The sequence below is a fragment of the Phoca vitulina genome, unplaced genomic scaffold, assembly GCF_004348235.1.
Source record: "Phoca vitulina isolate PV1807 unplaced genomic scaffold, GSC_HSeal_1.0 scaffold17, whole genome shotgun sequence".
Taxonomy (NCBI): domain Eukaryota; kingdom Metazoa; phylum Chordata; class Mammalia; order Carnivora; family Phocidae; genus Phoca; species Phoca vitulina.
In genome coordinates this window covers 19,512,209-19,527,333 of record NW_022589720.1, presented here as the reverse complement: position 1 = coordinate 19,527,333, position 15,125 = coordinate 19,512,209, and the positions used below count along the sequence as shown (strand labels likewise).

General features: G+C 35.3%; 1 long non-coding RNA gene across 1 annotated transcript in view; it reads left to right on the top strand.

Annotated features, from left to right (window-relative positions):
- Positions 1-782: 782 nt before the first annotated feature.
- Positions 783-15,125, top strand: part of LOC116639011 — a 113,218-nt gene continuing 98,875 nt past the window's right edge. The window contains exons 1-2 of the long non-coding RNA XR_004300762.1: positions 783-947; positions 1,340-1,433. This is a non-coding gene — a long non-coding RNA (uncharacterized LOC116639011). The remainder of the gene's footprint in view (positions 948-1,339; positions 1,434-15,125) is intronic.

Genomic DNA, 15,125 nt, shown 5'->3' with positions numbered 1-15,125 from the left:
AAGTCTCTATGATTTAATTTTCTTATTTGAAACACTAGTGAAATACTATTACTTCTCCAGAGGACTGCTTTGAGAATAAAATGATGTAGCACGAATCCTTTATGGAGACACCCAGTGTGTCTTTATTATTATAAGCCCAGTTCTCAACTTCGTATTTGACAATTTGTATAAAGGTTATGTAGGCAAATTCTGCAATAATTTATATTGGAATGGGAATGTTTGTTTTTCTCTCACACATCTATGTACCCATCCTTTAGAATATTATTTAGCTAAAAGGGTTTGTGAAAAAAAAGCAATATTATTTGATGATCAGTATGAAAAGAAATATTTCTCTGTGTTAAAATATAGCCTAAGGGACTCTTCTGTTAATTTTATAGACTTTCGAACAAAGTTACATGTCCAGAGTGACCATTTCTTGATTCCTGTCAAGAGTCTGATGTCTGGAGCTACATGCTTCATCTAAATTTATCTTAAACCTTACAACAAACTTGGAAGTCATAAATGATTATTCTACTTCACATTTGAGGACACAGTGTCTCAGAAATGTTAATTGACTTTCCCGAGGCAATCTAATTAATTACTGTCCGACTTAGAATTTGAACCAGGATTCTGGTTCCAGAGACAGTCCTTTCTTCCCCTGTTAAAAAATTTTACGGAGAACTATTTTTAAGCTTCTAAATATATTTATTTGATTGAAAATGCACGGGAAGAAGGAATAAAGTCTGGAACTCTAAAAGTTTGCATGGTATCATTCTCCAGGTGAAAGAAATGACAGCAGCCTTAGGCAGGCGTGCTTCCAGCACTGTCTCTCCTTAAAAAGCGGTGTAATCCAACTTGAGAGGAGAGGGCAGGAAAGATAAGACCAAAAGTCTTAGAAACTGACAACTCAAGAGATAACGTGCTCTGAAGAGTCTGGAAATTTGAAGCCCATACAGACCTACTGAATGGTAAAAATACGTAAACTGGGTGTGGGAAGTTTACAATAATAAGTAATTGGAAGTAAATGAAAACAGAAGTCAAAGCCAGGGGCACTGGAAATGGCTTGGGCTGTGTTTAGATGAGAGAATTGAATGATCTGTAGTTCGAGGAGAATTTAATAACACTGCACATTACAAATGTGAACTACTTGCAGTTGGGAATTTTATGTAATTTGCTAAGTGAAGTGTGTACAGAAAAAAATTATGATCACCTAAATAAACATTTGTATTTTATTACACAGGAATAAAAAAAACCTTTTCATAAACTAGGCCAGTGGTTTGCAATTAAGTGTGTGAGAATCACCTGGAGAACTTGTTAAAATAGACCCTGGGCCTGATCCTCAGATTTTCTGATCTATTAGGTGCTGGGTGGAGACTCAGAATTTACACTTCTAACATGTCTCCAAGTGATGCTGATGCTGCTGGTCTCAAGAGGACACTTCAAGAACCACTAAAGTAAGTTATTTATAAATTTACTTTTAAAATCTGTGATTTTTCTAGTCTCAAAGCTGTCATGATCAGTATTAAAATCAGTATTAGGGTCAGTATTAAAAGTAAGACCCAGTGTCTGAGAAATATGGGAGAGTCTTTTTTTTTTTTTAAGATTTCATTTATTTATTTGAAAGAGAGAGACACAGCGAGAGAGGGAACACAAGCAGGGTGAGAGGGAGAAGCAGACTTCCCACTGAGCAGGGAGCCCGATGAGGGGCTCGATCCCAGGACCGTGGGATCATGACCTAAGCAGAAGGCAGACGCTTAACGACTGAGCCACCCAGGCGCCCCTGGGAGAGTCTTGATAAAAACTTCAAACTCTTTGTCCTTTGGTTACGGAAAATGTAGGTCCAGAATCCCAACTCATAATTGAGAACCTCATAATTACTTTGTCAATCATTCAAGTTCTTATCAAAACAGTGTACATACAGCTTCTTTTATAAGTTTGTTCTAGGAAATTGAAGCATACATTTTTGAGAGAAGTTAAAGAAAAGAATTCTCATATACTTATGTGATCTTTTTAATTGCTTTTTAGTTATACTCATATTGAGGAACGCGCTCTCTCTCCCTCTCTCTCACACACACACATACACAGTGTGCACACATTTAGTGTTAATGTATACATTGATTTCTCATCACTTGGTACCATAAACAGTGCTTGCCTTGTTGAATTGGCCATAGAATCCAGAGAACCCATTTATACATCATGTAACTGAAAGTGAGAGAAGGATAGAAATAGGATTAGTGTCCAAATATTTTCTTTCAGTGCAATAAACTATTAAGTAGAAAATGCCATTTAGATTTTTACAAAAGTATTTTAAAAAAGCTATGCCTGAACTTTATCATTAAGCACAATGTGGAGTTTGCAATTTTTGCTTTCAAAAAATTATTGCCTGATTCAAAGATATTTTGAATGTTAGTTTAGCTTTTTTTTCCTTTGACAAAAAAAATATCCAGTTGCAGAAACCATAATAAAAAAAGAAGGAATTACCATCCTGTTTTAGTTCTTTAATTCTTCTAAATGAGAGCTGTTGATCATTAAGGAATTAAAAAATAGATTTGTTTCAATTACCTAGAGCAGTAACAACAAAAAATTCCAGAAGCTCCTGTTATTTTGTTCTCTTTAATGATTTATCAGTGTGTACTTTAGAAAAAAATTATGGGAAGATCCAGTATTGCAAATGAGATTTTAAAACATTCAAATTCAAAGTTTGTTAAATCTTTGTTTAAAAATTTATTGAAATAATTTTCAATACATTTATTGAAATGTATTTTCAATGTGTTTTGTGCCAAACAACATTAAACCGTCCCTGTGAGCACAATGTGGTGTGGTATTGACTGGTTTAGGAGACAAGAATCCTCTATTGCGTCCAGATTCTGAGTCACTTGGAGACCTCTGTAAGGTCATGTTTCTATTTATTTTCTTGTTTTGCCATATTTTAATTAAAGTTCCATAAAGAGTAAATTTTTTAATAGTACCTATAGAGCTGGTGATAAAACATACAAATTATGTAAATATCAACTATTTAAGAATATATTAATTAATTACATATTTGCCTAACCTAGGACACTAACTTCTATCTATTTTTACATTATGTCTGGTAGGCATTTTTATCATCATACTGAGATTTCTTTGTGTAAAATGTTCTGTTAGCTCAAATGATCAACTGTATGCATGTTATTTATATATTTTGGGCTGATAGACCCCACAGATGAAATAAATTTCTTCATGTCATGCATATTAAACAAGTTCAAATGTTATGTTATATAAATATATAAATTATATCAAATAAGTATAAATATTAAAATTAAATGACCTGGAAGAAAAATAATGACTAAAATTTTGTGACTTGGGTTCTGACATTTTTATTAGATAGGACACAAAAAGAAAAAGCAATAAAAATATTAATAATTCTGATATCATCAAAATTAAAATATTCTTCTTAAATGAAATCATTGATAAAAAGTAAAGACAACCCATAGCCTAGGAGAAAGTTTTCACAATATGTAAAGCTAAAGAAGAAAAAGACCTGTTTGTATAATATATATATATAAAATATACAATTACAAATCAATAGAAAAAAAATAAATGACCAAGAGATTTGGATAGACACTGCCAAAAAGAAAATAAACAGATGTTTATTCAATAACCACAAAAAAGATATTCAACATTCTTAGCCATAAGGAAAATGCACATTAAGACCACAATTAGGGGGTGCCTGGGTGGCTCAGTCGGTTAAGTGGTTAAGCATCTGCCTTTGGCTCAGGTCATGATCCTGGGGTGCTGGGATCAAGCCCCATGTCAGGCTCTCTGCTCAGCAGGAAGTCTGCTTCTCCCTCTCCCTCTGCCCCCTCCACCCCCCGTGCTCTGTCTCTCACTATCTCTTTCTCTCTTTCTCTCAAATAACTAATGAAATCTCTAAAAAATAAAACCACAATTAGGGGTGCCTCGGTGGCTCGGTCACTTTAGCATCCGACTCTTAATCTCAGGTCAGGTCTTGATCTCAGTCAGGGTCGTGAGTTCGGGCTCCTGAGGCATGGAGCCTACTTAAAAAAACAAAACAAACAAACAAAAAAACCTCACAATACATCTGTATATATACTCAAATGGCTTAAATCAAAACATGGCAGTATCAGGACGCCTGGGTGGCTCAGTCGGTTAAGCTTCTGTCTTCAGCTCAGGTCATAATCCCAGGGTCCTGGGATGGAGTCCTGCATCGGGCTCCCTGCTCAGCGGGGAGCCTGCTTCTCCCTCTGCCTGCCACTCCCCCTGCGTGTGCTCTCTCTCTGTCAAGTAAATAAATAAAATCCTTAAAACAAAACAAAACAAAACCTGGCGGTATCAAGTGTTAACATAAAGGAGGACAAATTTGAACTCTTACTTATACTGCTGGTAAGAATGTAACTGCTTCAGTGGTGGGCATAACCACTTCGGCAAATGGTTTGACAACTTCTTAAGTTAAATACACATCTTTTCTATGATTTAGCAATTCCACTTATAGGTATTTACCCAAGAGAAATAAAAGCATTGCCACACAGAGACTTGTATTCACATACACATAGTCAAGTGTATTCTTAACAGCCAAAATTGGAAACAAACTATATATCCATCAAAAGGTGAATGGATAAACAATGTGTGGTAAACTCATTAAACAATATACCATTTAGCAATAGAAAAGGAACAAACTACAAATACACCTAACAAACCTGCACAAAACTTTTAACATTATTTTGAAGGAGAGAAGTGATACAGAAAAGACTACATATAATTCAATGTTATAAAATTCTAAATCCCGATAAAAAAACACAGAAAGCAAATAAGTATAAGGGGATGTTGACTTCAGTGAAGTACAAAGGATTTCTATAAAGTGATATAAATATTTTATTGACTGTAATAGTGGTTATATGGGCATATCATTCTCAAAACTCACCAACTATTATTAATACAGGTGTCTTTTTTATTTAAAAATTTTAAAAAAGAAAATCTAATTTATCACATGCATAGAACAACAGGTAAAACAAAAACATTTGACCATGTAAGTAGATACAGAAAAATAATTTGATAAAATTACCACCTATTTAAATTGACCAAATACTAGAAATGTAAGGAAACTTCCTCAGTCTCATAATGGGCATCCACAAAAAGAGAAAACACGTAAAGAACCAAAAGCCCCTATCTAGTTTGTAAGTAGAAACAAGACTTTTATAGTCTTACATGCTCTCAATTCATATGTGTACCATTTGTAAAGAAGCAACATAAGGATACATTTACTAAAAATGATGTAACAAACCAAAAGTATCAACATGTGAAGGGGGTGTGGAAATGAATAGAAAGTTAAATAGCAAGCACCAAAAATCTGAGAATTTCTAGGGCTATTATATAGAAGTGGTGAACATAAAGCACCAGAAGATAAAATTTAACAAAACCTTCAATAAAATTGAATCAAACTAGGTTTAATGGTGATTATGTAGAGTGCGGGAATAATTAGTAATAAATGCCTAGGAAAGTAAGCAAACAAAAGTGTGGCAATTGTTAACTGGAATAAAGTCAGAGTTACACTGAAAAAATTCACCAGTGAATAACATTAATAGACACATAAATATGCAGAGTTGGAATATTATTATAAAAAAATTGTGCTTCACCTTTAATATGAACAAGTGGGGAATGAAATTGGGGATGGAGATGGAGGAATTCTAAATACCTATCTTTAATAAAAAGAAAGCAATAGAGAATAACTAAATTTGATTAACAAAAAGTTGATTGTATAATTATAATATTTAAAAACACATAGTGAAAAATTAGAAGAAACAGTAACTTAAAATAATGACTTTGGAATTATTACTGGAAGTTTGAAAACACTGGGAGAGGGACTTCTCTTTTTTGTTGTTGTTGGAATCCTTAGACTATTACTCATATCTCAATTTACTGAAAAAAAAACTAAAGACAATAATTATTTGGAGAAAACTGACTAGAATTTTGGAAAAATGTACTTGAATCCATATTACACACACACAAAATCAAATCCAAAAAGATAAAGAGTTAAAAACAAAGAAAATCTTTTGTATAATGAGATATATATAATATATAGTGTATATCGCATTACATATAATAAATATTACTTATATTTCATTAAGAGTCCTATTTTATCAAATATACATATAACACAGGGCATAAGAAAGACTTTTTGAATATATCATGAAATGGAGAAACCCTACAAAAGGCAAGAGACTGGACACCAACACGGAACATAAGCATACAAAGAAGGAGAGAACCAAACAATAAGTGGATTTAATTATTTCTCAGTAACAACCATGAAGTTGTTCTCACAGCTTTTCATTACTTAGAAGTGACTTCAGATCAAAGGGACCCCAGAATAAATCTAGAGTAAATGTCTAATATAAATATGACTGAATAATAAACTAGAATTGAGAAAAGTCAGCAAGTGTCTAGATTAAATTGTCTGGTATTTAGAGGATTGCCTTGCTTCAGAAATTTTAACCAATAAAAAATTAGAATAAAGATAATTAAAATTTTAAATGTCTAAATTTATTTAAATTTCCCTCTATGTACTTATTGGGCTAACCTTTTAATACCCATTTTTATTCTCTTATATTTTTCTCCTAGATAGCCCAACACTTGCACATAATGGTCATTGTCATTTCCCTTTCTCTCATTTGCTCTTCATGGCTAATTGCATAGACAACTTCTGTTCAGTGCTTGAATAACAGCAATGTAGAGGACGTAGCTGTACTTACTCGTTCTAGCTTAGCCATATTACCCTGCCTTGGTAACTGTTGTAACTGGCACCTACTTCTACTGGCCAATATTTGCCATTTAATCTTTCATCTGAATTACATCAGGTTTTATTAAAAACCTCATTATGATTTTTTTCTCTAAACTTCATGATAAATTTCTCCATGTGTATTTCTGCATTTATTGTGTTGTTGTTGGGTAACCCCCCCCCCCAGGAACTTTAAAATATATATTGCTACAGTGAGAGAGAGTTTTTAAAAATTTTTTTCTGCTAAACTTTCTGAGTATCACCGGTGTCATTTTCTTTTAAAAAATTTTTAACATTATGTAACACATATGTAGCATTATGTAATAAAATAAACCATCCCCTGTCACGTTTTTAAGGTTGATTCCTTTGTCTTTAAGCTTGAGAATGTTTTCCCAACCAGAGATTTTAAAGGAGGAGGATGAGAAGCCTGGGGGGGGGGGGGAGGGGTTGTGCAGAAGAACAAGAAAAAGGAGGCTCAAAAGGAAGAAAAGATTAAAGAAAAAAGAAGTGATAGAAAAGAAACCTTGCCTCCTCCCTGACCAGACCTCTATTACAAATGAAGAGGCAGCACTATGAGCTGTACTCTTAACAGATCCTGCTAGGTGCCTTTCCAATCAATGGTCAATGGATCATTTTCCTCCAGAGCAGTTTTCATACATAAGTCTTACAGACACATTTTCCAGTGTCATATGCAAGGACATATGACACAAATTTGGCAATGAATAAATAGGATAAAAATTGCTTTCTTAATGGAAGTGCCATTCTTGCTCTTTACTGCTCACACTTTCTTCCTGCTTATAATGTAAACCTGGTGGCTGGAGCTCAAGCAACCTGAGCAGTAGGAAGCTGAGAGGAAAGCCAAATAATTGCAGAAATCTCCACTCTGACTCTCATGAGGTACTGATATGATTTTAGTCTTCTAATTGTTTGAAGAAAAATAAGCCCATAATTTTGTAAGCCAGTGATGAACAAGTTTTCTGTTTCGCACAGCTGAGTGCAATCACCAACTGCTGTCCCCTCCATGAAGCTTGAACCTGCCTGCTGGAAAAGCGTTACCAGTGCAATGATTCTCCCAGTCAGGGAGGTAAACAGTCCAGGTGCCAAGAACAATTTACTTATCCTGTGATGTGCTGTCTCCCACCGATGTTTGGAAGTTCAGTCATTACCACCTTCCCATGGATTACCCTAGGGCATTATGTGAAAAATTGTTCTTGTAATGCATCCCTTCAGTTCCATCCACTCCCGGATTCTGCAGTGCTCTTAACACGGTTAACTCCAAAATAAAGCATGTACTCTAGACACCAAGAAATTTGAAAGGAAAGCTTTGTAATATGAGGATTACATAGGATGAGGTATCAACACATATCTCCATTGCAGGATAATCAAATATGCAATGGTCCTATTGAAGTCTGTGGCTATGGAAAGCTTAATCTTTGAAATAACGGGTTTGAGGCTCATGGGCAAGGCACTCCTAAACGATCTAGCACAGGGGTTAGGAAACTGTAGCCTGTAGGCCAAATCCAGTCCTACATCTGTTTTTGCAAGTAAAGTTTTATTGAAAGACAGGCCCACTAATTTGTTTACGTATTATCTGTGGTTGTATTTGCAGCAGAATGACAGTTAAGAAGTGACAACAGAGACCATGCAGTCCATAAAGCTGAAAATATTTACTATCTGCCCCCGTACAGAAAAATGTTGCCAAATTTTAGTGTTTATTTGGCTTTTTATAATGGAGCTATTATGAAACAACATACACAAAATGAGAAAAATATATCTGAAACTACATCAAAGATATATTAAGAAAAAGATAGGGGTGCCTTGGTGGCTCAGTCGGTTCAGCAACGGATTCTTGATTTCAGTTCAGGTGGTGATCTCAGGGTTGTGGGATGGAGCTCCGCATCAGGCTGCATGCTGGGGGTGGAGCTTGCTGGGGATTCTCCCTCTCCCTCTGCCCCTCCCCTGCACTCTCTCTCTCAAAACAAAAAGAAAAGGATAATGGGATCTGTGTTTGACAAGCTTATAGCTAGACCTGAATATAAAATTAAAATAGAAAATAAGAAGCTTAAATTTAAATTCAACTTTAATTTAAAATATATATAATAGTGGAAATTTAAATGCTGTCTAGACACCCTCTAAGATAATTTACTTACATATAGTTAGATTTGCTGGATCACTGAAATATGTAACAACTTGTTTTATGTGAAATTTCTACAGTCCCTTCTCTAGCCATGCTATTGAATTACAGTCCTCACATCTGTAAGTGGTCAGGTGCTCATAGCTGGTATATAAAACTATTTCTACTACCCATTTGTCTTTCCTTTGCCTTCCACAGGAACCTTAGCTGGTCATGGTTCTTTACCTGGTGAGACATACAAATCTTAAATACTAAAGTGTCTAGGTCATTAGAAGTCCCACCTAGATTGGGTTTGTTTTCCATTGACCTTAGTCATGGGCATGGTGATACTAAGAGATGCCCTAAGGGAACCCTTGTATTCCAGACATATTTTTTTTTAAGATTTTTATTTATTTATTTGTCAGAGAGAGAGAGAAAGCACAAGCAGGGGGAGCGGAAGGCAGAGGGACAAGCAGGCTCCCCGCTGAGCAAGGAGCCCTATGTGGGGCTCAATCCCAGGACCCTGGGATCATGACCTGAGCCGAAGGCAGACGCTTAATATACTGAGCCACCCAGACATCCCCCAGACATATTTTTCTTTACCTCTACTTCAGAATAGCAGTCCAATTGCCCCTTGATGATCAGGATCGATCACCCCAGCCAGCACAGTTAAGTCCCTTCCTTGCTTGTTGATTCAGAGGCATGAGGAGAATAAAGTGAAGAGGTGTTAGTTAGAACTTCCAGTTCAATTGAATCGTTGTTTCCAGATAGAAGCATTTATCCCTCCGGAACTAATATCTCTATGCCAGCAGAGCCTAAAGTTGCAAGAAGGGGACAAAAATTCCATGAGTGGTCACTAGAGATAATAGTGAGGGATGTGACATCCTTTTCCACCCCTTGATTCCTAGAGAAATGAATCCTGGCTATCAGAGAAACACCACCATATGGTAGACGCTGATCTAGAGCACATAGCACTTCTGGAGAACCTTGCCTCAGCCTTGTAAAGTACTGCCACCTAGCTGGTACACTAACTGTTTTTAAGGCCATTCTACTGTCTGTCAAGCCAGCCAACTGCTCAGGAGTTGGTGGAGAACATGGAAATGCCAGTGGATTCCATGAGCAAAGGCCCTTTGCCCCACTTCTTTTGCTGTGAAGTGAGGTCCTTCATCTGAAGCAATGTTGTGTGGAATGCTGTGATGGTGGATAAGGCATTCTGTAGGTCTATGGATAGTAGTTTTGGCAGAAACATTGTGTGCAGGGAAGATAAATCCGTATCCAGAGTGTCTGTTCCAGTAAGGACAAAATGTTGCCCCTTCTGTGATGGAAAGGGTCCAAGGTAATCAAGCCACCACCAGGTACTTGGCTATCATCCTGGGGAACTTAGCAACCTCCCATTATCTCCCAGACTCTGCCCTCACTTTACTAGTAGACACCTTGCCAGGTTGGAGTTTAACTTGTAATTCAGCTAGTCTCAGGATTAGACTCTGTTTGATTTTCAGCAATCTCAGTCCTGTGGCTCCAGTAGCTAAGGGTGTTCTTCAGAGCACACACAGATGACTTTAGATCATTTCTGTGGTACTTGAGCTGGGAGTTTGATTCCCTGAGCTCATCCTGTTCTTTCATCTCTTTGTCCAGTGACACTAGGGACAAGCAGACAAACTCATTATATTTCTTAGTTTTCCAAAAGTGTTAGAAAGTATCATATGCACAGCCATCCTGTTCCTCGGTTCTTAGAAATGATCAGCTAGGATTATCTAATAGAGATATGCTGTGTATCTCTATTGCAAGGTTATGTCATGGACTAGAAGTGCTTTCTTTACTCCTGGAAATAGAATCATGGGCATCTTTAAATCTAATCAGATTAGAGAGCCAATTCCAGAAACCCCCAGAACCAATTCAGAGAACTCACCATTAACATCCTGTTCCTTTAGAAACACTCTTGGTACCAAAATCTGTATTTTTCTGGGTTCTCCAGAGAAACAAAAATAATAGGAGATATGTATATTAGGATATACATAGTTTATTTTTAAAAATATATTTATTATAAGGAATTGTCTCACGTGATTATGGAGGTTGAAAATTTTCAAGATCTACATTTACCAAGGTGGAGACCCAGCAAGAGATAATGGTATAATTCCAGCATAGGTCTGATAGGCCTGACAATTAGGAGAACTGATGGTGTGAATTCAAATCTAAATCCAAAGGCAGAAGGCCAAGTCCCAGTTCAAAAATCCTCAGGCAGAGTGAGAGAAAGAATTCTCTTACTCTGCCTTTTGGTTTTCATTAGGCCTTCAATGGATTGGTTTGGGTTAACCCTTCAAGGCCTGCACTACTTATTCTGTAGGTTTAATTATTAATCTCATCCAGAAATATCCTTATAGAACCACTTGAAATAATGTTTAATCAAATATCTGGTTACCCTGTGGCCTGGTGAAATTGACATACACAGTTAATCATCATGTATATATGACATATAAAATTTTGTATGTCAATTTGTATTATATATATGATTTTAAATAATATAAAAGAGGCACTGAAGAAAATTTAAAAATGAGTATTTTGTAGTTTTGTGTTCATTAACATTTATTGTGATTTTTTTTTTTTTTTTTTTTTTTTGAGTGCGCGCGAGAGGGAGAGTACACGAGTGGGGTGGAGGGGCAGAGAGAAAGAATCTTAAGCAGTCTCCATGCTCAGTGCAGAGCCTGACATGGGGCTCAATATCACAACTCTGAGATTATGACCTTGAGCCCAAATCAAGAGTCGGAAGCTCAACTGACTGAGCCATCCAGCCCCTATTGCGATTTCATTTTTATTGTATTTCATTTTATTGCAGGACTGTTGCCTTAGAGATATAAAGAAACAACTGAACAGCTCTTAAAGATCTGAATGTGTCCCTGTGTTTTCTAATGTTCACTATTAATAGTGAAATCAGATATAAATATTTCATTTGTCAGAAAATGCAAATCAGTAGTCTTAGAAACTTTGCTTTGGAAACTATTACTAGTGAACAATAATATTTCTCTCTCAGAGAGGGGAAAATTCCCCTTCCCACGCTTTGTAATTAAGAACGGCAATATGAAATGTTTCTTACAGACTGAAGCATTTCAAAGCTTGGTCACAATTTTCCCCCCTTTTTTCCCTTATTAAAGTGAATTATGTTTATAGCAGCATGTCCCTAATAGCCAAACTATGGAAAGAGCCCAGATGTACATTGACAGATGAATAAATAAAGAAGATGTGTTACATATATACAATGGGATATTACTAAAGCCTTCAAAAAAATGAAATCTTGCCATTTGCAATGACATGGATGGAACTCGAGGGTATTATGCTAAGCAAAATATGCCGATCAGAGAAAGACAATTATCATATGATCTCACTGATATGTGGAATATAAGAAACAAAACAGAGGGAAAGAGAGGAAAAAATAAAACAAGATGAAATCAGAGAGGGAGACAAATCATAAGAGACTCTTAATCATAGGAAACAAACTGAAGGTTCTGGAGGGGAGGGGGGTAGAGGGATGGGGTAACTGGGTGATGGACATTAAGGAGGGCATGTGATATAATGAACACTGGGTATCATATAAGACTGATGAATCACTGACCTCTACCTCTGAAACGAATAATACATTATATGTTAATTAGTTGAATTTAAATTTAAAAAAAGAAATCTAATTTTCCTGGAATTATCATTACTCATATTTCTCAGCATATCGTTTTCTGTTCTTCCATTTTGATGCTTTTTATACTCTTTTATTTTTGTTCCATTGGTTATAAATAGCGTATTTTAAAATTTGTCTGTCTTTCTACTTTTTATTTTTTTATTTTTTTTTTTAAGATTATTTATTTATTTATTTGAGAGAGAGAGAATGAGAGAGAGCAAGCACATGAGAGGGGGGAGGGTCAGAGGGAGAAGCAGACTCCCTGCTGAGCAGGGAGCCCGATGCGGGACTCGATCCAGGGACTCCAGGATCATGACCTGAGCCGAAGGCAGTCGCTTAACCAACTGAGCCACCCAGGCGCCCTGTCTTTCTACTTTTTAAACACAATCTAAGTGCCTGTTCTTTTAATAAGCAGATATAGTTTTTATCTCATCTTTACATGTGAGGAGGGATGTGCTTGTATGTTTAGACTTACTACTGACACTTGACTTTCCATTTTTTATTGTGCTACTTTTATTGAATTTTTTCCTTTTCTGCTGCCACTCTTCTGTTAGATTGCTCAAGTTTCTTTGCCTTATCTTCGTTTTTTTTTTTTGGTTTGGAAATTATAATGACAATGTTATATTTAGTTTTTTTTTTTCTGTAGTAAACTTTTATGTTGATTTTTTGCAATCAGTCATCATGAATGTGTTTCACAATCTCCAAATAAAATAATAATCAGCTATTTAACTCAATAACAACAACAAAAATTGAAGTGCTCTTCTTTCAAGGAGAACTCAGTATAACATTAGGTAACTAATTACTATGCAGTTACTATAAAAATACTATATGCGTGAACTTAAATGTCAGAAAAGTTAATTTGAAGTAACAGCAGATTGTAGCTTTTCTTACTCTTGAGGTTATGTGTCCAGGGTAAAATCTCAGTTCTGTTTTAATCATTTCGCTTTTTCTTTTCTCTTCTTTTTGCTTTGCTTTCTTCTTTCTTTCTTTCTTTCTTTTTCTTTCTTTCTTTCTTTCTTTTTCTTTTTTTAAAGATTAGATGTCTAGAGACTAGTGTCCAGGATCACTACAGCTATCATGGCTCCAAGCCACTTTTTAAATTTTATTCAAAATGCATCCTCTGTTTCCCTACTCTAGCAGTGTGACAAATAGTTAACTCCCAAAACAATAACCCCTTTTCTCTATATTTTTATGCTTAGTCCAGCTTGATCCATCATAATTATACCTTTGGGTTTCACCTGCATAAATAGGCATACAACTATGTGTCACTGAATTTCTTTAGGAAATGAAATCATTACAAGATCACAATTGAAGAATTAGTTTCAATTCACTTAATGTGAAGGTGATCAGCATTATATATATATGTTTACTTTGTTCACTATTTATTAAGAATGAATTGGTAAATGAACATTTCAGCTCTTACATATTGTTTCTATTGAGAATTATTTATTTTTCCCCATTGTGTGCTTCAATTGTTTACATATTTATTTCTTTTATTACACTTTTAAGGAGAGTTTTTTTTTTTTTTTTTTTTAGAGCAGTTTAGAGCAGTTTTTGTTTCATAGAAAAATTGAACAGCAGGTACTTCCCAGATATCCCTGCCCCTATTCATCCATCTATATAGCTTTCGTTGTTCTCAACATCACCCACCAGAGTGGTCCATTCGTTACAATTGATGAACCTTCATTGGTACATCATCATCTTCCAGAGTCCATAGTTTACATAATGGTTCACTCTTGGTGTTGTATGTTCTATGTGTTTGGACAAATATATAATGACATGTATCCACCATTATATTATTATAAAGAATATTTTACTGCCCTAAAAATCCTCTGTGCTCTATATAGTTATCCTTCCCTCCTTACTCCTGGAAACCACTAATCTTTTTACTGTTTCCATAGTTTTGCCTTTGACATATTTATTTTTATATGTATATATTATGTTCCATTATTTAATTTTAAAATCATTATATCTGGCAAATTATTTTTTTATTGAAGTATAATTGACATGTATTCATTTCAGGTGTACAAGATGATGATTTGATGTTTGTATATATTGTGAAACAATTATCACAAAAAGTCAATCTCCATCATCATATATAGTTTTTTTTTCCATCATCATATATAGTTACAATTTTTTTTCCCTGTGATGAGAACTTTTAAGATGTAATGCAATACAGTATTATTAACTATAGTAATGATGCTGTACATTACAAAAACATGATTTGTGTTATAATTGTAAGTTTGTACCTTGTGACCTTCTTCACCCATTTTTCCCACTGCCTATCCTTTTGCCTCTGACAACCACTAATCTGTCCCCTGTATCTATGAGCTTGTGTTTTTCTTTGTTTTTTGATTCCATATATAAGTGACATCAGATGGTATTTGCCTTTCTCTCTCTGACTGATTTCACTTAGCATTATGCCGTCAAGGTCCATCCATGTTGTCACAAATGGCAAGATTTTCTTCATTTTCTGGCTGACTAATATTGTGCATACATATGCCACATCTTCCTTATTCATTCATCCATCAAATGGACTTTTAGGTTTTTTTCCATATCTTGGCCATGGTAAATAATGCTGCAATGAACGTGGAGGT